Raw genomic sequence first — 23135 nt, 5'->3', positions numbered from 1 at the left:
TCCGAGCTAGGTAAGGCAGGAGGGTCAAGATTTGAGGAGGGTGTGAGATAGGAAGTGCTCCCTGAGCTGGGAAGTAAGAAGAGAGGGGAGGTTCCCCTGGGGAGAGAGCAGCCCTCGGGAGCTGTAAGAAGCGAGGGTATGGGAGGTCTGGCCAGAGAGGAGGGTCTGGGGGTCAGTCGGGGACTAGCAAGTAATAGTCCAGGCCAGTGAAGTTCAAGGGCAGTTCTTGAGTAGGGCTGGGCAGCAGACCAGATGCAGGATCGAGAATGTCGGTGTTGGGGGTAAGCTTTACCATCCTGCCTCCACTTCAGGCTCTCCCATTTCCCAGCCCTTGGGTGTGTTCTCTTCCCTCTGTGGGCCTCAGTTTCCTCATCTATAAAATGGGGGTCACCTCCCGATTCAGCTCACGGCTGAGAAGGTGCTTTGCGATTGGACTTTACATACTTGAGGGTGTGAGGGACTTGTATACAAAAGTGACAATGCAAATGGGGTCAGGGAGGACTCTCTGAGGGGCTTCTCCTTCTCCTGGATTCCCCGGCTCCACAGGAAGAGGCTCCATACACTTGCTTCCCTGAACCCTGCCAGCATGTCTGGGAGGCCCCTGGGCTTAGCAAATATTTGTGCCTCTGATCTAGTCGGTGGCTGCCAGAACATTCTGTCCTGCCGCCCATTCGTCTAGGCCTCTGCCTCAGGCCATGAGGATCCTGAAAGAGGACAAAAGTGTAGGGTTGGGACTTCTGGGTCCTTCCCCCTCACCCCTCCTGCCTTATCCTCCTGAGCCCCTCATCCCAGTTTAGTCTTGAAGTTCATAACCCTGTGCTAGGCACTGTGCAAGGGACAGGGGACAGGTGGCTCTAAAGAGCCTCTCCTAAGAGCTAGGACCTCGGGCCCAAATTTGAACTCAGTAGCTGTTCTGCTGTGTGGTCTTGGGTGAGTCCATTACCTCTCTGAGCTTGTTTCTTCATACCTGAAATGGTGGTGAAATGGTTTGGGTCAGTGCCTGGACACTTCGTAAGTTGTTTTCTTCCCTAGCCTTCCTTCCCTGGCTCTGTATTGTCCCCCTAGAAGTTTGGGCCTGCCCAGTTTAGCCAATAATAATAACAAGAGTAAGATGTTTCCAACATGATTGAGTGCTGTGTGCAGTGGTGTGCTGGTAAATGTTTAACAACCAGCTCTAAGAAAAAAGGTCCTGGTTTGCAGCATTTGCCTGACTTCTGTCTTGTTAATATTATCACCAGGCCGCTTTCAAGCTTCCAACATGACATCACTGAACACGGAGCTGGGAGCCGGTGAGAGCTGGCTCCAGCACAACACTGCATACAGGATTAGCTACGTTATTCGCCAGGCTCAGTGCAAAATGAAAAAATCACAGGGTCCCTTGTTCGAAAAGCAGGGAACAAGCTAACGCTTTTTCCATTCTTTCTGCGATTTTTCTCTCAACCCATCCTAATGCTCTTTTTTTTAATTTAATGTCACACTCCTTCCAGCATGGGGATACTCACAGGACAAGTGCAGACCCTCACAGGTGGGCGGTGGGGTAGGCAAGTCCCAAGACTTGGCACACACGTATAGGATCCACCGACGACCAGGTTGTCCCTCATATCAGCCACCAGGCACGTGCTCCAGGAAGTCCAGTCAGGCATGTTGCCTTCCCACAGGCCCACAGGCCCCACCCACGTCCCAACCTTCAAGCCAGGCTATGCGAGGCACCCATATGGGAATGGGAAAGAGGCTTGTCCTGGCCAAGCCACCCCACGGAATGCACCATATTGCTGCCTGACCAGAGAAAGGTGGCCAGTGGTTGCAGGGTAGAGAGGAGGAGAAGGCCAGGTGAGGCCAGGTGTACCAGAGGATAAGAACGCGTTCTAAAGAGGCAGGAGGGTAGCAGGAGTTAGGACAGTGCTGTGAGCAGGAAGCCCCAAGCCCCTGGCACTGGCTCCATTACCCCCCTGGACTTTCCTTACCAGACACAAATTCAAAGATAAAATGATGAAAAATTTCAAGATGCTGATCAATCTCAGTGCATTTAACCCAGCTAGGTGTCCTTCTGAGTGCGGGGCCCTGTGGGCTGTCCTGGTCTCAGACCCATGAAGCCAGCTCTGACTGTATGTGTCATCCAAGTGAGAGAAGAATGGCCCTACAGGGTCCTCCCTCAGGAACTTCAGTCCTCAAGTCAAGAGATACCTGGGGATCCTGGGCCAAAGAGAGGCCAGGGGGACTCGCAAACCCTCCCTCTTCAGAGAGCAATCTCCACCACCTTGGGGGAAGCTTCACGGGGCATTGCAACTGGGCAAAAACTTGTTCAACAACAGCAAAAATACAGCCTGTTATGGAATATTTACCATCAGTGATCTGCATGTCTCTTATATTTGCATTGTGCCACTTTCCTCTTTTTGTAAAGACTTTATAAAAATGTGTCTTTTGCTTCTAAGCAAGTGAAAGATAACATTTTCAAACATCCAATTCACCACCCATCTGAACAACATATATTTGGTTGCATTCATTGATCTGTGGAGCACCCACAACTGTAAAAGTTTTCTCTATACTGACATTTGACCTGGGGATTGAAGCCAAATATTGACTCAGTTTTAGCAAATTTAGAGCAGCAGCTTCTCGGCTTAAAAAAATATTTCCAAAAAAAAAAAAAAAATATTTCCACTTATCAAGAATGGTTGCTTGTTCCTTTAAGGAGAATGACCATGGGGTCCCAGGCCTCTACTTCCTGCTGATGAGAATTTGGAAGGGGCACTTTTCACACCACACCAGCCTCAGACGAGGGTGTTATGGTTTAATTTCTCAGGAGTGGCCATATGCCCCAGGGGGCGGCTGCTGGAGGGCACATCTCACCAGGGAGGAGGGCCGCAAAGTGAGGGCAAAGGATGAGAGGACCCCACAGCTCTGTCCAGGTGATGCCCCATCATGGGGGCCATGAGCTCTCGGGCTACGCTGCACTGAGGAGGGGCAAGGGGGCCTCACTGTTCCAGGTGAGCCCTCACATGCACGCACAAATACAGGCAGGAAGCCACCCAGATACCTTAGCCTGAAGTGCATTGTGGTGTATCGGCTATAAACTATAGCATATTGAGAAAACCTGACGATTAAGGAACAATGGGCATCCCTCCTAGCATGTTCTTCGATTGACCTCCTCATAGAAATTCAAACCATAGTGTTTTGAGTCTAACCCAGGGCCCTCTTAACACATTCGTGTTCTTGGGCAAGGTCCAGAACACATCTGAGCCCCTGTTTCTCCATCTGTAAAATGGAAAAGTGATGCAAGTCTTCAAGGTTGTGGTCAGAATTAAACAAGATGCATGTGTGTGTGTGTGTGTGTGTGTGTGTGTGTGCACGTTTATGTTTATATGCCAGACACAAAGCTGGTGCTACAATAAAAGATGGCAATACGGGTGGCTATTATTATTATTACTATTGGCAATCAAATAGTAAAGACAGGGTCTGATTCACTTCTGGGTCCCTGGTACACCATAGGTGGTACTGGGGAATGTGAATTCAACTACTGGGCCTTGGCTGGGCTACGACTTGAGAATGGCTCACGGGGGTGTGGTCACAGGCAGCAGAAGATGGAGGTGTGAGTGAGCTGTGCTGGGCCACCAGCGGCCTTTCCCCCCTAAGAAACAGTCAGAACTGGAGTAAGGAGGCCTATAGGGGAAAGGTCATCCTCAGCAAGCGCTCTCATTTCACAGATGGAGAAACTGTGTCAATGTGACATGAATGTATTACACTAATTCCACTGGCTTCAAAGTAACTTTGGAATCCAAACAGAATAGCATCTGGGGGTACAAATCTTGGGTGCTTGCTCAGATTCCCCTAACAATCTGCTTTATTCCACCTTTCCCAGCCTTACTTCTCTTTTCTTCACCCTTGCTACCCTGGGCTTGCACCTCCCAAATAAAGTATTAGCATCTTAATCCTTGCATCAAGCTCTGTTTTTCAGAGGACCCAGGATAAGATGGGCAGCATTTCCAAATTATTTGTATTTATTATAGGATTATTCAACATAAAAGATCCCCAGATAGAATTATTCCATCTATTCAGATAAAAGTCTCTATGAATACGTACACCACACATACACATTTCTTTGAGCAAGAGTAGAAAGACCACAGTACCTTAAGCTCCAGGTGGATGCCTGTGGTGATGCACTTGCTGGTACAGATGCTCTCTCACCAACAGTGGTGGCTGCCTAGAATGTTATTCTGCATCAGGTCTCATTTGAAGCTCTTCACAGCAATACGCAGAGCCTCCTGCCAGAGATTTGCCTTTTATTTTAAACTTTTTTTGCATATTTCTGATAAATAGAGCAAGGGGGTAAGAAAGCTCTGGGTCCTTATACTCTGCAGTTGGGAACTCTCTTTTTGTAATTGGTTCCTATGGAGTTTTTTCCACACCACCAACAAATTCTCCAATGCCAACCGGGTGCCCAACAATTTAATGCAATTCTGACACTATCTACCTGGAGTTAGTGTCAGATCCTACAAGTTGAAGGGCTTAGTCCCATAAGATTAACCTACTTGAGATGCCAGTTGCAAATGGGGTGCCTGGGGGTACCCATACTTCTGCTGGGCTGACTACAAATTCAGGAGTTCCCACAACTCCTCTCTCCCAAGTTCAATAATTTGCTAGAATGACTCATAGAACTAAGGTTTATTTTAAAGGAGCAAATAAACCAAATGGAAGAGATGTATAGAGCAAGGTATGGGGCGGGGCGGGGCGAGGGTGGGGGTGGGGGTGAGATGAGAGCTTCCATGCCCTGTCCAGGGTTGTCACCCTGCCACACCTTGATGTATTTACCAACTTGGAAGTCCTCTGAACCTCACTGGGTAAGAGTTTTTATAATCCAATCACCAGGGCCCCTTCCCCTTCCTGGAGGTCGAATGAGGTGGGTGGAGTGGAAAATTCCCATTTCCTAATCACATATTTGATCTTTCTGGTGACCAGTCCCCATCCTGAAATTATCTAGAGGCCCCACACTGAGTCACCGCATTAACCTGAATTCAGGTAAAGTCAAAGTAGCTTGCTATGAATAATAAAAGACATTCCTATCACTCAGGAAATACAAGGGTTTTAGGAGCTCTATGCCAGGAATAAATAAATATATAGATATATTTAAATTGATATGTACATTTATATAAAAATATATTTAAATAATAAATATATATAAGTTAGAGATATATTACATGTATATTATATATAGAATATTATTTCACATATAAAATATATTCTATAATATTATATGTTATAGTATAAATATCATATATAATACATAGTGTTTTTATCATACCACAGTTCCCCTCAGGGCACTGCCATTCATTTGTTTGCTGGATTGGCTACATGCAAATCAACTAAGCTTTTAGGTGTGGCTCTTGACAGGTTTAGCGAATATATGCTGGTTCTGCAACCCCTTCACATTTGGCTGTAGGTCTGATAGATATGCAGATTAGGCAGCTGATAAGATGTTGTGATCACCATATCACTGGAACTTGGGAGTCATAATTCATGAACTCTTATAGTCCACATTTCGAGCATACTCTATACAGTTTACACCCTCTCCTTGGATCCTCTAGACTGAGGATCAGGTAGATGAGAGATGAAGGCACTGAGACTCAGAGAAAGCAAGCAACTGGCCCAAAGGTCCACAGAAAGGCAGTGGCAGAGATGGGTGGAACGCAGCCCAGAAGCCCTCCCTCTGCTGCCAGTGGCTTTTTTCTGTCGCATGACATTCCCTCTGCTAACCATGTAGACGGGTCACACTCGAGCTGGTCTCCTTCTTGACAGCCCATGTCTTGTGATTGAGAACTGTCAGAGCTAGGAGAGACCTTACCCATCTGCTGTGAAGACAGGGAAACAGGCCAGTGGAGGCGGAGCCAGAAGTGGGACTCCGAGCGCCTGTGGCTTAGCCCCCGCTCATAGGCTTGAGCTTCGGGAGTATGACTAGGTTCAAATCCCAACTTCACCACTTATTCTCTGGGCCTTAGGCAGATTAACCTCAATTTTTGCATTTATAAAGTGGGACTAACAGCAGAACTCACCTCAAAAGGTTACTGGGGGGCTTCCCTGGTGGCGCAGTGGTTGGGAGTCCGCCTGCCGATGCAGGGGACGCGGATCCGTGCCCCGGTCCGGGAACACCCCACGTGCCGCGGAGCGTCTGGGCCCGTGGCCCATGGCCGCTGGGCCTGCGCGTCTGGAGTCTGTGCTCCGCAGCGGGAGGGGCCGCAGCGGTGAGAGGCCCGCGCACCGCAAAAAAAAAAAAAAGAAAGGTTACTGGGAGTGGGCTTCCCTGGTGGCGCAGTGGTTGAGAGTCCACCTGCCGATGCAGGGGACATGGGTTCGTGCCCCGGTCTGGGAAGATCCCACATGCCGCGGAGCGGCTGGGCCCGTGAGCCATGGCCGCTGAGCCTGCGCGTCCAGAGCCTGTGCTCCGCAACGGGAGAGGCCACAACAGTGAGAGGCCCGCGTACCGCAAAAAAGAAAAAAAGAAAAAAAAAAGGTTACTGGGAGGAGGATTAAATTAGATAACACATATAAAGCTTTATAATAGGGCTGGCACACAGTACACACTCAATATATTTTTATTTTTAGTACTATTTTTATTATAATCACGGTGGGGAGGACAAACTTTTCCTCTGCCCACTTAGATTAAGTGACTGGGCACCTGTGAGTTAAACTAACAAAAGACAGGTTAACATAAGAAAAGGTAAAAGTTCATTTACATACATACAAAGGAGCTCACAGAAAATATGGCTCAAAGAAGCAGTTAGAATTTGGGGCTTATATACCATCTTATTTTGTTTCCCGACTTTATTGAGATATAACTGACATAACACTGTATAAGTTTAAGGTGTACAATGCGTTGATTTGATACACATACATTGAAAATGATTACCATGCAGCGTTAGCTAACACCTCCATTACGTCACACAACTACCATTTCTTTTTTTGTGGTGAGAACATTTAAGATCTACTCTCCTAGCAACTTTTCAGTGTGTAACACAGCATTATTAACTATAATCATCATGCTCTACAGTAGACTCCCCATAACTTATTCATCTTATACAGGGAAGTTTGTACGCTTTGACCATCATCTGCCCATTTCCTCCACCCTCCCAGGCCCTGGCAACCACCACTCCACTCTGTTTCTATGAGTGCCACTTTTTTTTTTTTTTTGCGGTACGCGGGCCTCTCACCGCTGTGGCCTCTCCCGTTGCGGAGCACAGGCTCCGGATGCGCAGGCTCAGCGGCCATGGCTCACAGGCCCAGCCGCTCACAGGCCCAGCCGCTCACAGGCCTAGCCGCTCCGTGGCATGTGGGATCCCCCCGGACCGGGACACGAACCCGCGTCCCCTGCATCGGCAGGCGGACTCTCAACCGCTGCGCCACCAGGGAAGCCCGAGTGCAACTTTTTTAGATTCCACGCATAAGCGATATTGTACAGTATTTTTCTTTCGCCATCTCTTCCACTTAAGCATAATGTCCTCGAGGTCCGTCCTTGCTGTCACAAATGGCAGGATTTTCTTCTGTCTCGTAGCTGAATTATATTCCATGGTGTGTATACACATATACCACATCTTCTTCATTCATCTGTTGATAGACACTTAGGTTATTTCCATGTCTTAGCTATTGTGACTAACACTGCAGTGAACATGGGGCTGCAGCTATCTCTTCAAAATCTCACTTTCATTTCCTTTGGATATATGCCAAGAAGTGGAATTGCTGGATCTTATGGTAGTTTTGTTTTTAATTTTGTGAGGAACCTCTAGACGGTTTTCCACCAATTTATATTCCCAAGAACAGTGTACAGGGGCTTCCTTTCCTCCACATCCTCACCAACACTTGTTATTTCTTGTCTTTTTTTTTTTTTTGCGGTACGCGGGCCTCTCACTGTTGCGGCCTCTCCCGTTGCGCAGCACAGGCTCCGGACGCACAGGCTCAGCGGCCATGGCTCACGGGCCCAGCCACTCCGCGGCATGTGGGATCTTCCCGGACCGGGGCACGAACCCGTGTCCCCTGCATCGGCAAGCGGACTCTCAACCACTGCGCCACCAGGGAAGCCCTATTTCTTGTCTTTTTGATGACAGCCCTTCTAACAACTGTGAGGTGATATCTCATTGTGATTTGGATTTGCATTTCCCTGAAGATCAGTGATGTCCAAGCACCTTCTCATGTACCTTTTGGCCATTTGTATGTCTTTTCTGGGAAAATGTCTATTCAGTTCTTCTGACCATTTTTAAATTGGACTGTTTGGTATTTTCCATTTGCTTTGGGTTGTATGAGTTCTTTGTATATTTTGGATATTAACCCCTTATCAGATATTATATACCACCTTAATAGGGAAAGAGGAGAAAGGGCACTTATGGGAAAACAAACAGCTTTTAGGAAAGATAAGTGGGCCCTTAGGAGAATAGCTGGGAGATGTGAGAGGTGTTGTGATAAGGTCTGTTTAGGTGAATTCTTATCCGGGTCTCAGGTGACCGGAGTCCGTCTTCTCTGGTTGTGAAACTCCCAGGAGGGAATTTATGACATGTGAATTCTTTTGGGAGGCTCTGCTTTTAGGCAGATAAGGGGAAGTTCAGAGAAAGGCCTCCTCCTGCATCTGTTGATTCTCAAATATCTTCAGCTCAAAATAATCCTTAGGACACAGTGGTAGATTTTGTGCCCCTCCACTCATTACAGGAGAGAGGGTGGGGAGGATGGGAGATGCAGGCCTAGGTTGGAGGGCACCTGTCAGTTTTCAGGACACCTTCCAGACTCTTGTCCCTGGCTGAGGACTGGGGCACTGGTGGCCTCTGCTCCTTATCAGAGCTTGCTCAGGGCTAAGCTGGAGCCATTCCATCCTCCGCCCCTCCCACCTGGGGCAATGGGGTGGCTGCAGGCTACACTAGGGAACTTCATCCACAGGTGAATAAAGCTGGGATGGGGGAGGGGGCACTACTGCTGGGCTGCAAAAGTCCCCAGGCCATCCCTCTACGAGGGATGTGGCTACTTGACAGGTTTAGCGAATATATGCTGGTTCTGCAACCCCTTCACATTTGGCTGTAGGTCGGATAGATATGCAGATTAGGCAGCCTGCCCCATGACGTCAAGGTCCCCCAGGGTAGAGAACTTGCCTGGTCCCCCCTCTGCAGAGCTGCACGAGCCAGCGGCGTACTGAGCACATTTGACTCATGGTGGACCGTTCTTTAACACTTCCCTCCTTTGCATTTATCAAACAAAAATATTACACCTCCTACTTGGCTCTAATTTCACAAATAAAACCTCCAAGCTGTCACACAGCGTGGCAGAATGGAAACAGAACCCTCAAGTTCTGTTTCTTTGCCTTTACAATCACTGTGCTGTCCTTGCTTATTGAGAATCCACTGTTTAAATGCAGGAATTTGTGCTGCAGGGACTGGAGATGGGGTGGCCCGGTGAGGAATGACAAATGAAACTGTGCTTGGAGCTTGGCTGGCCTGTGTGTAACAGGGAATTCTCTGAGTGAGCTTTCCTGTAGAACCCAACATTTATTAATGAATATGCAGTAAAAGTGGTAATTTGAAGCTTATTTATTATAAAAATTACAGTAATTGGAATAATTGTTTAGAACATCAACTAATAGAAGACTTTCAGAGGGGAGTATTTTGCCACTGACAGGGTTTAAGACTGCCAGCACATGGGAGAATAAAAGGCGGATAGACGATTCTGTTACTGTTTTAAAGTTCTCTGCATACATCCCCCTCCCCGCTTATTGCCTACACTTGGAGTATACAGCGTCCACCATCCTGACCTTTGCATATCAATAGCACAAGCTGTCTCCACCCTCACGACCACCCTCAGGCTCATCGCCTCTCACCCTTGAGCCAGAAGTTGGCTGGCCACATTGCTGGGATGTTACACCTCAAGGCCAAGATGGCTTCCTACTTTCTCTGGCCTCCAAGACCTCCCCATCCCCTACTCCACCCCAACCCAGTCCTGGCTGGACAGCCTCCTAGACCTCAGTTCACTTGAAACAAGCTCTTAGACATAATTCAAGTGGGCAAACTGAGGCTGCAGGAGGGAAAGAACCTCTCCCGGCGTGAAGCTGAGGGTCCCAGCCCCCTTAGTGACTGCTCAGCCCCAGCTCGGCTTCCCTGCAACAGTCAGGCAGGAGGAAGGTGAAGGGAGGCCCTGGGATGGGCTGGGGCACCGCAGGGTTGATTTGCATCTCATCTGAATAGGCCCCTGCATCTCACACCCAGAGCAGCCCCACTTATAGAATCCCAGGGCTCAGGAAGATCCCTTCTGGCCCCCACGACCTCCCCTGTGCAGTGTCACTGAACCCCATTCCCTATCGGTGCCCATCCATGACACAGCCTCGCCCTTCCTGTGCCTGGTTGTGAAGCAGTTCTCTCTGGGAGAGGTGAGCAGCACGGGAGGGGCAAGGTCTATTGGTTCAACCCCAGACGCCTCACCTGAGCAGCAAGCAGGTCTGGGCCTTGAGAAGGAAAACCCATCACTCACCTGGGTCCAAGAGGCACTAGAGGGAGGTAAGGCCCAGCCCTGAAGAGCCTGAGGGGACTGTGGTGCTTTGGTCTGATGCTGGGCAGAGATGACCTTTGGACGCCAGTCCTGCTTTCACCTGGCTGTGAGAATGAGTTGAGTCAGGTGACAGGAGCTGGGACAGAAACAGAGCTGGGGGAGGAAGCTAAGGGCCAACTACTGATGCCCACAGGAGAAGCCCATCCTGAGAATGGGATATTCAGGCAATGCCCAACCCTCCGGTCCCCAGCCTTTGCTCAGACAGCCTGGCTGGAAGATATCCTTCCTGGCCATGCTCCCAGAGAAGAGTCTCATCCCATCACCTGGGGCCCCTCTGGGGGCCCTTCTGGAAGCCATCACAGCCCTGCTGATGCCCACTGTCTACTTGTACTCCTCCAGTGACAGAAAGCTTATTAGTTCCCCGAAATCGTGATCATGGCCCCTAGGGCCCTAGTGAAACTGTGCAGGTCCCTATGGGGCTCCCGGCACGGAAGCCTTTCAGACAGTTGCTAATCAGGGAAGGAAGGGGATGCAGAGACAAGGGAGGAGCAGCAAAGAAACAATAGTGTAGCCTTGGGGCAGGGTCCTGGTTCCACCTCAAGGGATACACATAACAACATCTTTGAGCTCTTTACAGAGCTAAAACCCCCAACAAATGGAAGATGTTAGCATTCTTCATTCCAGAAGAGCTCATCAAGGGACTACCTGAGGCCAGATTAAAGGAGTACAGGCCCTACACACACCCTAATCCTTATTAGCAATCCCTCCCTTGAGCCATTGCTATAAAACTCCTCACCAAATCTTCCCAGATTGGGACACACGGTTTTTGAGGGCACAGAGCCCGCTGTGTCCCCCTTTGTCTGGCAAAGCAATAAAGCTATTCTTTTCTACGTCACCCAAAACTCTATCTTCGAGATTCGATTCAGCACTGGTGCACAGAGGTCAAGTTTTCGGCATCACTAGCTCTGCTGGGAAAAGTTTCTTCTTTTTGAGCTGGAACTTCTCTCCCTGGAACTCACCCCATTGGCTGGCCTGGCCCCAGACACTGCTGTAGGGGCGGAAAACTTTTCCCTTTTTCCCTTCTAGGCTCTTTGGCTGGATTAATAATTAAATTGACATAGGACAGATTAATAGGAGAAAAACAAATTTCATACATGTGGGAGCCCCATAAAAATATGAGACTCCCAAGGGCAGTCAGGAGTAATTGAGGCTTACATACCATCCTGAGCTAAGGAGAAGGGGGTAGGGGTCGGGGATAAGTCTTCCTGATGTGAAAAGTTATCCTTCCTGGGTCAGGCCCCTCTAAATTCTTTTAGGCAGTTAGGGAGGAAGTAAAAACTCTTCCTGAGCCCTCCGGGACCCCACTGTCTTCAGTTCAAAATAATCCACATGCGAAATTGACACCTTCTGGGGTGGCATATTCTGCTTCCCCTCACTGTCAAACCTGCCAGTGGTGTGGGGTGTGCCCCACAGGTTCTGATTTACGATCAGTTCCCTCCAGCCTCCCCACGCCACCACTTCTAGTCCAGTCTCGAAGTCTGTTCTGTTTTTTATCACCTCATACTCTCTGGGGGGCATAAGTCACTAGAGGGTTGCAAGCCAAGGCTAGAGGCCTGCCTATCAGAGGTCTCATAAGTGTCAGGACCTCCTGGGCTCCCCAGCCCTGGGGGAGGTGGGAGGAGAAATATGGGAGCGGGGAGTTTGGAATCACTTCACACTTGGGGAGGTGAGGCTCAGAACCATTAGTCAACTCCTTCTTGTCTTTGCTTTCACCTTTCCCAAAAGGAAGTGAGGAAATACCTCCTGAAAACAATGGCCTGCCTGCCACCTGCCAGGGTTGTGTTTGTCCAGTGAGCTCAGGCCTCTCAGACACGCAGGGAATGCAGAAGACCCAGCCTGGAATAATCCAGGAGCACCTCCACACACACACACACACGCACGCACGCGCGCGCGCACACACACACACACACACACAGCCCTGGCTCGGCACCTCCCCAGACATGGGAGGGCGCTCACCCTGCACTTAATTTACCCCCCATTCTGCCCACGTGGGCTTGTGGACCACCGCCACCCAACTGCTAGAAGAGGCCAGTGAGCCGGGGCACGCTCTCCTCCAGGTAGACTTAAGGAAACACTTTTATTTTTTTTGGCCACGCCACACGGCTTGCAGGATTTTAGTTCCCCAACCAGGGATTGAACCTGGGCCACAGCAGTGAAAGCGCCAAGTCCTACCCACTGGACCACCACGGAATTCCCAAGAAAACACTTCCTGAGGCCGCAAACAGTGACCCAGGCACTATGGGGTTCCAGGCTCTGGATGAGCTTTGAAAGCAGGATGGATACCCAAGGGGTCAGGCAGGATAAAGCTCTCTGCAGAGTGAGGAACAGGCAGGGCCGAGAGAGGGGGAAGGTCGCCCAGTGCCTGAGCAGGTACTGAGGCCTAAGCATGGAGATGGGGGCACACGCCCACACCCACTGACAATGCACGCCCCCCCCAGGTCCTCCACAACACAGGCGGATCTTCTATTGCCTTGCCTCTCCTGGTCTCACAACAGTCCTCCTTCACAGCTAATTCCTATCAGAGACCTGGAGACCTGGAATTTAAACCTCATGCTTCAGCCCAGCCTTCCCCAGAGCCTTTCAGACCTCTCTGGGAAGGGCCAGGTAATCCCCAGGATAGGCTGTGCAGGGGTCAAGTTCAGCTCAGGGTTCTGGGTTTCACATCAGCATTTAGTCCCAATCACTGGCCTGCTTGGTTGCCTCTGAAGGCATGTCACTCCAAGATTCCTTCAATGTGGTTTCAGTTCCTGGGGTGGGTGGGTGGGGCGTCCTCTCTGATTCTTGATCCTGACATTGATCTCACAGTCCCACCTATCTCAGACCCCTTCTTACCTCTTCTAGCTTCCCCTCCAAGAGGGGTCAGGGGCCAGGGAAGGGGGTGCGTAGGTCAGCTCAAGGACAGACACAGAATTAACAGCTTTTAGGGCATATTTGATAAGATTTGATTTCAGACCCCAGGGGCCTGAACACTCCCAGCAGGGGCTCCAGTAAGGCAAGTGAGGCATCTAGGGGGCAAAAGTTTAGGAAGCTCTCACCCTCAGCATCCTGAAAGTGCAGGGTCAGCACGTAAGAGTGAGTGTCTCTTCAAAACAGTCTCTGACATAAATTGTACCAATATTTTCTTAGGTCAGTCTCCCAGGCAATAGAAATAAAAACAAAAATAAACAAATGGGACCTAATCAAACTTACAAGCTTTTGCACAGCAAAGGAAGCCATTAAAAAAGTGAAAAGACAACCTACGGAACAGGAGAAAATATTTGCAAATGATGCAACCAACAAGGGCTTAATCTCTGAAATATACAAACAGCTCATACAACTCAACAACAACAAAAACAAACAACCCAATCGAAAAATGGGCAGAAGACCTTAATAGACATTTCTCCAAAGAAGACATACAGATGGCCAGTAGGCACATGAAAAGATGCTCAACATCAGTAATTATTAGAGAAATGCAAATCAAAACTACAATGAGGTACCACCTCACACCAGTCAAAATGGCCATCATTAAAACGTCTACAAATAACAGCTGCTGGAGAGGGTGTGGAGAAAAGGGAACCCTCCTACACTGTTGGTGGGGATGTAAGTTGGTACAGCCACTGTGGAAAACAGTATGGAGGTTCCTCAGAAAACTAAAAATACAACTACCATGTTATCCAGCAATCCCACTCCTGGGCATATACCTGGACGAAACTATAATTCAAAAAGATACATGCATCCCTATGTGCATAGCAGCACTATTTACAATAGCCAGGACATGGAAACAACCTAAAGTTCCATCTACAGATGAATGGATAAAGAAGATGTGGTACATATATACAATGCAATACTACTCAGCCATAAAAAAGAATGAAATAATGCCATTTGCAGCAACATGGATGCAACTAGAGATTATCATACTAAGTGAAGTAAGTCAGAAAGAGAAAGACGAATACCATATGTTATTACTTATATGTGGAATCTCAAATCTAAAATATGGCACAAATGAACCTATCTACAAAACAGAAGCAGATTCACAGACATAGAGAACAGATTTGTGGTTGCCAAGGGGGAGGGGAGAGGGAGGGATGGACTGGGAGTTTGGGGTTACTAGATACAAACAATTACATTTAGAATGGATAAGCAGCAAGGTCCTACTGTATAGCATAGGGAACTATAGCCAATCTCCTGGGATAAACCATAATGGAAAAGAATATAAAAAAAAAGTATGTCTATGTGTATATAACTGAGTCACTTTGCTGTACAGCAGAAACTAGCACAACATTGTAAATCAACTACACCTCAATTAAAAAAAAAAGGGGGGGAATTCCCTGGCCATCCAGTGGTTAGGGCTAGGTGTTTCCACTGCCGGGGGCCAGTTTCTATTCCTGGTTGGGGAACTAAGACCTGGCAAGGCGTGTGGTGTGGCGCCCACCTCCCCCCCCGAAAAAGAGTATCTCTTTATTTTATTATTATTATTATTTTTTTTGGTGTAGGCACTTTGCTGGCCTTACTTTAGCCCCAGATTAACATCAGGGGAGAAGAATTGAGGAAGCTGGTCCTTCTGCAGGCAGGCAGGCATGAAGGAACAGAGCTCCTTGCAGCCAGAACCCAGGAGTTCCAGGCTGGCTCCAAAAGGAGAGAGGAGCCACCACGCAAACACAGGCAAAATATTATGCAAATCCGCCTTTTGGAGGTTTGCATGGGGGTGAGGGTGGGAGGCTGAAGGAAGGAGCACCAGTAGGCAGTCTGCAGGGAGGGCACCTGGGTGGGTGCTGCACCCATTGCACAAGGGGAGGTCCAAAATCACTTCAAACTCCCAACCAGACTAGGATTTAGTGAAGCACAACTTATTGAGATAGTTGGTTGCCACTTTAGGTCTATTCCAGTGAATGAAAAAGACACCTTAATGTATTTCATTTACTCAGTGAAGGCGAGGTGCAGAGACAGGTGTTTGTGGGGAGGAGAAGAGTGGGGCAAAGCAGACAGGGGACACAGAATCTTCTCAGAGGCTGATTCTGCTTATCGTACCGGCCACTCAGAGTGCCCCAACCAGACCTCCTTCAGGCCATCCCAGGCCCCTCTTCCAAGAAGCTCACAGAAGCTCTCCTCCTGGGGGTCCTGCCTTGGGCTCACCCTGTAACCAAGCAGGACCCTCTGTGGACTTCCCAGGACAGACACCCTCCCCCATATCCTCTGCTGTAGCTCCTCTCTGAAGTACCCAGATAATAGTATCTCATGCATATTTCCTGAGTTTTTCAGATGCTAAAATCCACCGCCAAATGGAAGAAATTAACTACTTGACGATCCTGAGCATGGTGCCCCCAGACCTACTGGTGCCTAAGGACTGATAATGTTAACCACTCTGTTACCTCAACATCAACCAGAGAATTGTTCATGAGCTGATCACATACCCCGGCATGCCCCTCCCTCTCCTGGTCTTTAAAAATGCTTTGCTGAAATCCTCCGGGAGTTCAGGGGTTTTCTGAGCACAAGCCACCCATTCTCCTTGCAAGGCTCTGTAATAAATCTTTCTCTGCTTCAAACTCTGACATTTTGATTTGGTTTGTTTGGCCTCTGTGTGTCGGGCACACGAACTTGCGTTTGGTAACAACCCCATCAGTGGTTTAGGCTGAGGGATACTGGGGGACAGGACTGGGAGAAGATGGAAAGGAGAAGCTGTGTTGTCCTCTTCGTTTCCCTGACACGAAGTGCTGGCGAGTAATGTGAGCATGACTGGGGAAGGCATTCTAGTCCCCTGAACGTCACTTCCATTGGGAAGCCCTCCTTGACTTACCCTCCCCACCCTCCTCAGTACCTCCTGGGCCAGGAAGAGGGGCCTGGCTGAGTGAGACTTGGGAGATCCAGAGTTGTTTTGTTGATTGCTCTTAGGTGTCCTGCCTTCTCCATCAGACCATGCCACTCCAATCAGATGTGATGTCATCTTCCCATCCATCAGTGTCCCTTTCAGAGCAGCCCTGGGAGAGCTGGGCTGTGTCTGCCCGTGGATCTCCCTTAGGCTGAGCCTGGCTCCCCCACCTGTGGGGTCCCACAGAGGATCTTGTGAAGATACCCCATACACACACTCTCTCTCCCCAGTTCTCAAGACATCACTGGGGAAAGAAGAGGACAGGATTATGGAGAAGTGACCCAGAGGCCCAGAAACCGCCGGTCACACTGGGACACGTGTTCTGAGTGCACGTCTCCCCCGGCCACCCCATATGTATATGAAACAATGAAGCTGTATTTATTACTTGCAAAAAGAAAAAAACAAAACTGTACTTGCTATGAAAGCACAAAATCTGTGCAACGCAAGAGCTGATCTTACACAGGGTACGGAAAGCATTCTGTTCAGCAATTGGCTGACTTTCAGAAGCCAGACTGTTTGCAGACTGGCTGACTTTCAGCCTTAAAGTTTAGGAATTGGTTGCCTTTCAGAAGCGGTAGCGCTGGGGAATAAGGCTGTTGCTGATTGGCTGGCTCTCAGAAGCGTGGTCACTGGAATGAGACCACCACTGATTGGTTGGCTCTCAGCGTACTGCCGTAAGGCTGTCAATGGTTCTGCCAGGTTTAAAATGGATCTGTTCGTGGCTTAGGGCTTGGCCCCAGAAGTCTTTTCTTTTCTTGAATTTAGAGAATAGAAACGTTTTATTTTCACCTCTCCCACACTCCTGACTTCTTCCCTCTCTGACCAGCCAAGCACTGATCATCTGTGCCCCACCTTTGTCCAGAAGTTAGTCTGCCCAGGCCTGGCCATTCATTCCTTCAACACCTCTTTCTCGGGTGCCCACAATGGGGACCAGAGCTCCAGAAAGCAGACCAGATCCCTTCCCTCCTGGGGCTGGATACACCCTCCTGAGCCCAGAGCTGGGCACCCAGAGGGTGTTTAAATATTTGTTGAGGGGAGGCATGGTCAGTTCTACCTCCCAGGCCTCCAGGGCAGGCAGAGGAGACCTTGTGGCTCCGGGTCTGGCTTCCACTAGGGTCCAATCAGATGGGGCCTAGAGCAGCTGGGTGAGAACTCAGCTAAGGGAGGAGAGAGGGGCCCTGGGGAAGTTGGGGAAGTTCAGCGCACAGCACAGTGCTGCCTGTTGCATGCTCAGATAACCACTGGCTTGGGCCTGGGTCCCAGAGCAAGGAGAGGGCTGCCTTTAAAGACAGCAAAAGCCCAGGAGGTGCGTCTGTGGAACCTCTGTCCAGTGCAGAGAGCCAGGTGGGGACCAATGGCTTGTTTCCCCCATATTATTTATAGACTCTGCTTTGTTCCAAAGAAGATTGGAACCTAAGCATTAAAAAGATTGGAATCTGTCAGTCTTCCTCACTAGACATCCCCTGCGTGAGTGGTTGAATGAATGAATGAACGAATGAATGAAAGGCTGTAAGGGGATTGCATGGTGGATTTGGCAGAACTGGTATAAGCCGTACCCTTCGGTTTTTTTGCTCCTGTATAATCTAGCCTCAGCACTTGCCACTCCCCTTGTTCACAGCTTACTGGTTCCTCATATCTGGGACCTGGTTTGAGTCCCTTCTGGCCCAGCAGGGGTCTTAGTCCTCTTTGGGTGGTATTTTGGTCCTCACTCTACTCCACCCAGCACTGGAGAGTTGAGGGTGTTCTGACGGTCTGGATTAGTTGGCTTTAACTCTTCTAGAAAATGGTGAGTACCTTTGGGAAAAAACAAAATACATTAATTTGGGTCCTAGGTCAGAAAAACAAGTTTATGTTTGGCTTTGGTCTGGGTTGGTTTTGGCCTTTGGCCACTGGTCAGGAGAGCAAGAGGGCAGGGAAGATTGTCTTGGCCCCAAAGCAGGAGAAGTGGGTCAAAGCCCAGCTCTAGCCAGAATCACATAAGGAACTGGGCCAAGCCTTCCCCTCGACTATTTATGTTAACACACATTTACTGAGTACCTGCCATGTACTAAGTATGGTGTGGGACTCACATAGACTCTGCCCCAGCCCTCAGGGGGTTCAGAGTCTAGTGGGGAGACAGATAAGTGAGTAGGGCTTTCAGCGTAGAGTGATCGGGGAGTGAGCAGAGGGACTGTCTGAGTGCAGTGGAGGCCCCAGATTCAGCTTAGGGTGAGAGATGACATCAGAAAGATGTTATGGAAGCAGGACTGGCTACATAACCTGTATGGCCCCATGCAAAATGAAAATGCAAGGCTCAGATTTTGAGATGGCGATGGCAGAGCATTAAACCAAGCACTGGGCCCTTCTCAGCACAGGGCCTGTGTGACCGCACACATCCTACACCCACAGTGCAGGCCTTACTTAGAGGAGGAGACACCTGGGCTGTGTCTGAAGCATGAGTGTGAGTGTGAGGGAGGGGATGGGGGTGCCTCGCAGGCAAGGGTGCTATGCAGGCCATGAAACAGCCCTGTGTGTACAAGGACCTGGCAGCTCTGTGGAATTCCCAGAGCCTTGTTTCCTCAGATCTGGGTCTTAATACCTATCCAGGAGCTGATGCAACCCAGACAAGGTCTTCCCAGGCCTCAGGGATTATATGAGGCTGCCAGCATCCTTTCTTGTCAGGGGATAGGGCTGGGAGTGGGGGGACACCATCATTTTAATCTGACATTATTGGGCCGTGTTTTTTGTTTGTTTTTTGGCTACGCTGCATGGCTTGCAGGATCCTAGTTCCCCGACCAGGGATTGAACCCGGGCCCTCTTGGCAGTGAGAGCGCAGAGTCCTAACCACTGGACCGCCAGGGAATCCCCCTCATCCTTTCTTAAGAAACAAGTTACTTTTTGTAATGTATTTGGCAAGTAAATAAACATAGAAAAGTGAAGTGAGAAGCCTACATTGGTTTTCCTAAAAAAACTAAAAGTGGCTGCTCTGTGAACTCCCCAAATCTAGGCTCCATGGGGCTTGCCCTCTTGATGTCATATGTCCCTGGAGAAGCCACAAGTGACACACAGCCAGCCTTGCTGAGCGCGCAGCTGGACAAGGGGCAGACAAGTTCCAGGAGTTGGGATTCAGGAAGGACAGGCGGCAAGGCTCCTGCCCCGCCAGTTCTCTAGTCTCTGCAGGGTAAGGCACCAGCTCAGGCCAGGAGCTGCTGAGAGGGCAGCCTTGAAAGCCAGCAGGGAGATAACAGGAGACGGAGAAACCAAAGCCTCCCCCGATAACCCACCAGGAAGCCAACACAGAACAAAACAGAGAGATAAGGGGCAGACTGCCTTTCTCAAGGCCAAACGGTTTTAAAAGACACTCCTTGGGGTGGACATCGGGTTTAAAGACTGGGCTGATAAAGAGGTCCTTTGGTGGGGAGCTAAAGAGATAAATGAGTCTCCACCAGCTGGTTTGGTGACCTCCAACAGGACTGGGCTCCTGGATGGACGGCAGCTGGACGCCTCCAGCGCTCTGAGTTCCGGCCTCATCCCCCACGGTCAAGGCTGGGTTCTCCTATTTCAGGCTCCTCGGGCGTCCCGTTTTAGTCTAAAGTGGGTACAGTTTTGTTTGGTTTTTAAACAGAGGTAGGTAGACTGTATGTCTGAGAAATGCTCAATCAAGTGTCTTGGAGCCAAGGAGGGCCTTGGGGGCCATGTGGTATGACAAAGGCCACCATGTGACCTTGGCTGCTACTGGTGTGCCTGTGCCCTGTGGCTGACTTTCTGTGAGCCTCTGTGTTCTTGTGGGCAACGAAGACAATGAGCCCAGTGGGGCAGGGCTGGGGGAGGAACAAGAGACAGTAGATATAAAGTACTCAGCCAGTACTGCCCCTGCCTGGGCGCTGGGCTTTAGAAGCCCTCACTCTGGTCCTGCCCTCCCTGCTCCACTGGGACCAGGAGTAGAAGCCACACTCCATTCTAGACTATACTCTGGGTCCCCTGCCTACAAGGCCCCCAGCCCACTTTCCAGACCTGAACTGGTTTCTGCCCACCTTATCTTCCCGAGAGCTGGCCAATGGTGCTGTTGTGCAAGAGGACACAGGGAGAGTGTAGAGAGTTTGAACAGACGTTCTGGGGGTGCCAACACACATGAGTCCTAGGCCACTCATCGTGCAGGATGGAGCCTGTGATAGAATATGTTCCAGTCACTACTGTATTTCCAACCACCCCAAAACTTAGTGGTGTGAAACAGGAACAATCATTTTATCGTTATCTCTTACGGTTCTGGAGTTTGACCGGACTCAGGATGGACTGTTCTCTTTTCGGGTCTCTTACGTGGTGGCAGTCAGATGCTGGCTGTGGGCACTGCACCTCCACCTATGCTGCTGTGCGCCTGGACTTCCTTGCGGCATAGCAGCTGGGGTCTAAGAACAGGAGTCCTGAAAAGGATCAGGCAGAAGCTGTATCACCTTTCGTGATTTCTATAACTTTGGGTTATAGAAATCATACAGCATCGTTTCTGCTGCAGTCATAAGGCTGCCCAAATGAGAGGGCAGGGCACGCAGGCTCCACGTCTTAATGGGACATGTGTCAAAGTACATTGTAAGAAGGTACTTGGATATATTGTGGTGGCCACCTGAAATATGCAACATGCCCCCAAAGAGAAGGGAAGCCAGCCACGGGTAGGAGCCTCTGTATGTTCTCTTGCCCCAGGCCTGCAAGTGATACAGGCGGTGGCAGTCTTTTGTCACCCAGGTTCCTCTGATCTAGGTGTCCACACCTGTGGGAAGCCATTCTGTTTAAAGCAGAAGGTGTCCAGCCAGGACCCCATAGCCAGTCTCTCTGACCTTGTGAGTCCAACAGCAGCAGCTGGGGTACAGGCCTCAGAGGGGAGGAATGATTGAATTAGTCCCAAGAGTTCTTTCTGGCACGAGACTCACCAGGAAGCCCCACCCTTTCCCCTCCAGGAGCAGAGGGAGGGAGAATCTGCCACCTGGCCATGAGGTCTCCTATCCCGATGGAGAGCCCAAAGCCCTAAGTTCTAGGCCTCAGTCACTCTGTGATCTCGGACAACTCACTTGTCTTCCAGCCTCACTCTCTCCTCCCCTGTGAATCGGGATGGCGGGCTGGGCTGGCCCTGAAGCCTCTGCCCACTCCTCCACACCCAGCAACAGTGACCACCTGCTCACACAAGTCCCAGCTCTCCCGTTACCTCCTTAGGAGAACACATCACCCCTTCCAGAATATACCCATCCCTGGCTCCATGGGGGCAAACCTGCTCTGATTTTGATCACAGCTCTTTTCCAGATCAGTGCCCAACAACAGGAGATGTTTGCTGCGTCTGACTTCACACAGCCTCTCCTAGGGACTGGCCCATGGCTGGGGCCGCCTCATCCAAATCTCTCCCTCTGTGGTCTTCTTCTCAGAGAGGAGCCCTGGGCTGGAGGAGAGGGCAGATTTGCACCATTCAATCGGGTGGTGCAGCAGCAAGCATTTTCAGTTTCTAGAACGTGCAGCCCAGCAGGAGGGAAAGGCATCTTCAGCTTAATATGGTGGGGGCTGTACTCTCAGCAGGGAAAAGGGTCAAGGTCAGGTTAATGAGGAAAATCAGGGCCTCATGCAAGCTAGAGGGTGCATCCCCCACTCTGTGATCTTCGGGAGGAAGAAGTCCAGCAGGGAGGAGAGTTTGCTCTCAGGTCCTTAAAGGGAGAAAATGCAAGCAGCTGGGGCTGGTGGAGAGCAATGGGCTGAGAGGGAGGACCCATCACCACCCCCAACCTCAGAGCAGAGCCCGCCTGCCAGGGAAATCATACACACCCAGGGGGCCGTCTGGGAGGTAGAGCTGGGTTTCAGTGCTCTGTGGGGAGCGGTGGTCAGTCTCATGGGGGGAGAGTTTGCAGAGACACCAGTCCTGGAAGGTTAGAGAGAGGACTGACGGGACTGTGGGGAGAAGAGGTGGCTTAAGAAAGGAGGCTGTGGGCTTCCCTGGTGGTGCAGTGGATAAGAATCCACCTGCCAATGCAGGGGATGCAGGTTCGATCCCTGGTCTGGGAAGATACCACATGCTAAGGAGTAACTAAGCCTGTGTACCACAACTACTGAGCCTGTGCTCTAGAGCCCACAAGCCACAACTACTGAGCCTATGTGCCACAACTACTGAAGCCTGCAGGCCTAGAGCCTGTGCTCCACAAGAGAAGCCACTGCAATGAGAAGCCCATGCACTGCAACGAAAAGTAGCCCCCGCTCGCCAAAACTGGAGAAAGCCTGTGCATAGCAATGAAGACCCAACACAGCCAAAAATAAATAAACAAAAGGAGGTTGTGACCAAGCTGAAATGGAGAGCCCCCCCAACGCTTTACAGGAAGAGACCTGCCCTTACCCCTAGTATCCATCCCAGCCCACGGTTTGCCTCTGTCCCCTGTGTCTGGGCAGTTTGGGAACTGAAAGTATTCATTTCAGTAAGCTGTTTAAGCTTCCCATGGAGGCGGCAAGGACTAACAAAGACAGAGGTGACATTGTTTATAAAAAGGGGTTTACCTTGCGTGGGGTGCTGAAGAGTAATGGCTTGCCTAAGGTTGCCAGATCGAGCAAATAAAAATACAGGACTCCTGTTACCAAAGGCAAGTTGGTGTGCTCGACACACAATGAGGCCAAACAAACCAAAAAGTTGGAAGAGCCAAGAAAGGTTTGTTGCAGGGCCAAGCAAGGGGGACAGATAGCTTGTGCTCAGAACCCGGCGAAGTCCCTGATGGTTTTCAGGGAG

At 49.9% G+C, this 23135-nt stretch overlaps 1 long non-coding RNA gene across 2 annotated transcripts in view; it reads right to left on the bottom strand.

Moving 5' to 3' along the window:
• Positions 1-6446: 6446 nt before the first annotated feature.
• LOC137232298 (uncharacterized) overlaps positions 6447-23135 on the bottom strand; it is a 75912-nt gene continuing 59223 nt past the window's right edge. The window contains exons 4-6 of one of the 2 annotated variants that reach the window (XR_010946956.1): positions 20653-20811; positions 10489-18205; positions 6447-7593 (exon numbers count right to left, since the gene is read on the bottom strand). This is a non-coding gene — a long non-coding RNA (uncharacterized lncRNA). The remainder of the gene's footprint in view (positions 7594-10488; positions 18206-20652; positions 20812-23135) is intronic. The other variant, XR_010946957.1, reaches the window with a different exon arrangement.

This window comes from Pseudorca crassidens, chromosome 1 (genome assembly GCF_039906515.1).
Source record: "Pseudorca crassidens isolate mPseCra1 chromosome 1, mPseCra1.hap1, whole genome shotgun sequence".
NCBI classification, from domain to species: Eukaryota; Metazoa; Chordata; class Mammalia; order Artiodactyla; family Delphinidae; genus Pseudorca; species Pseudorca crassidens.
This window is presented reverse-complemented; position numbering and strand designations above follow the sequence as displayed.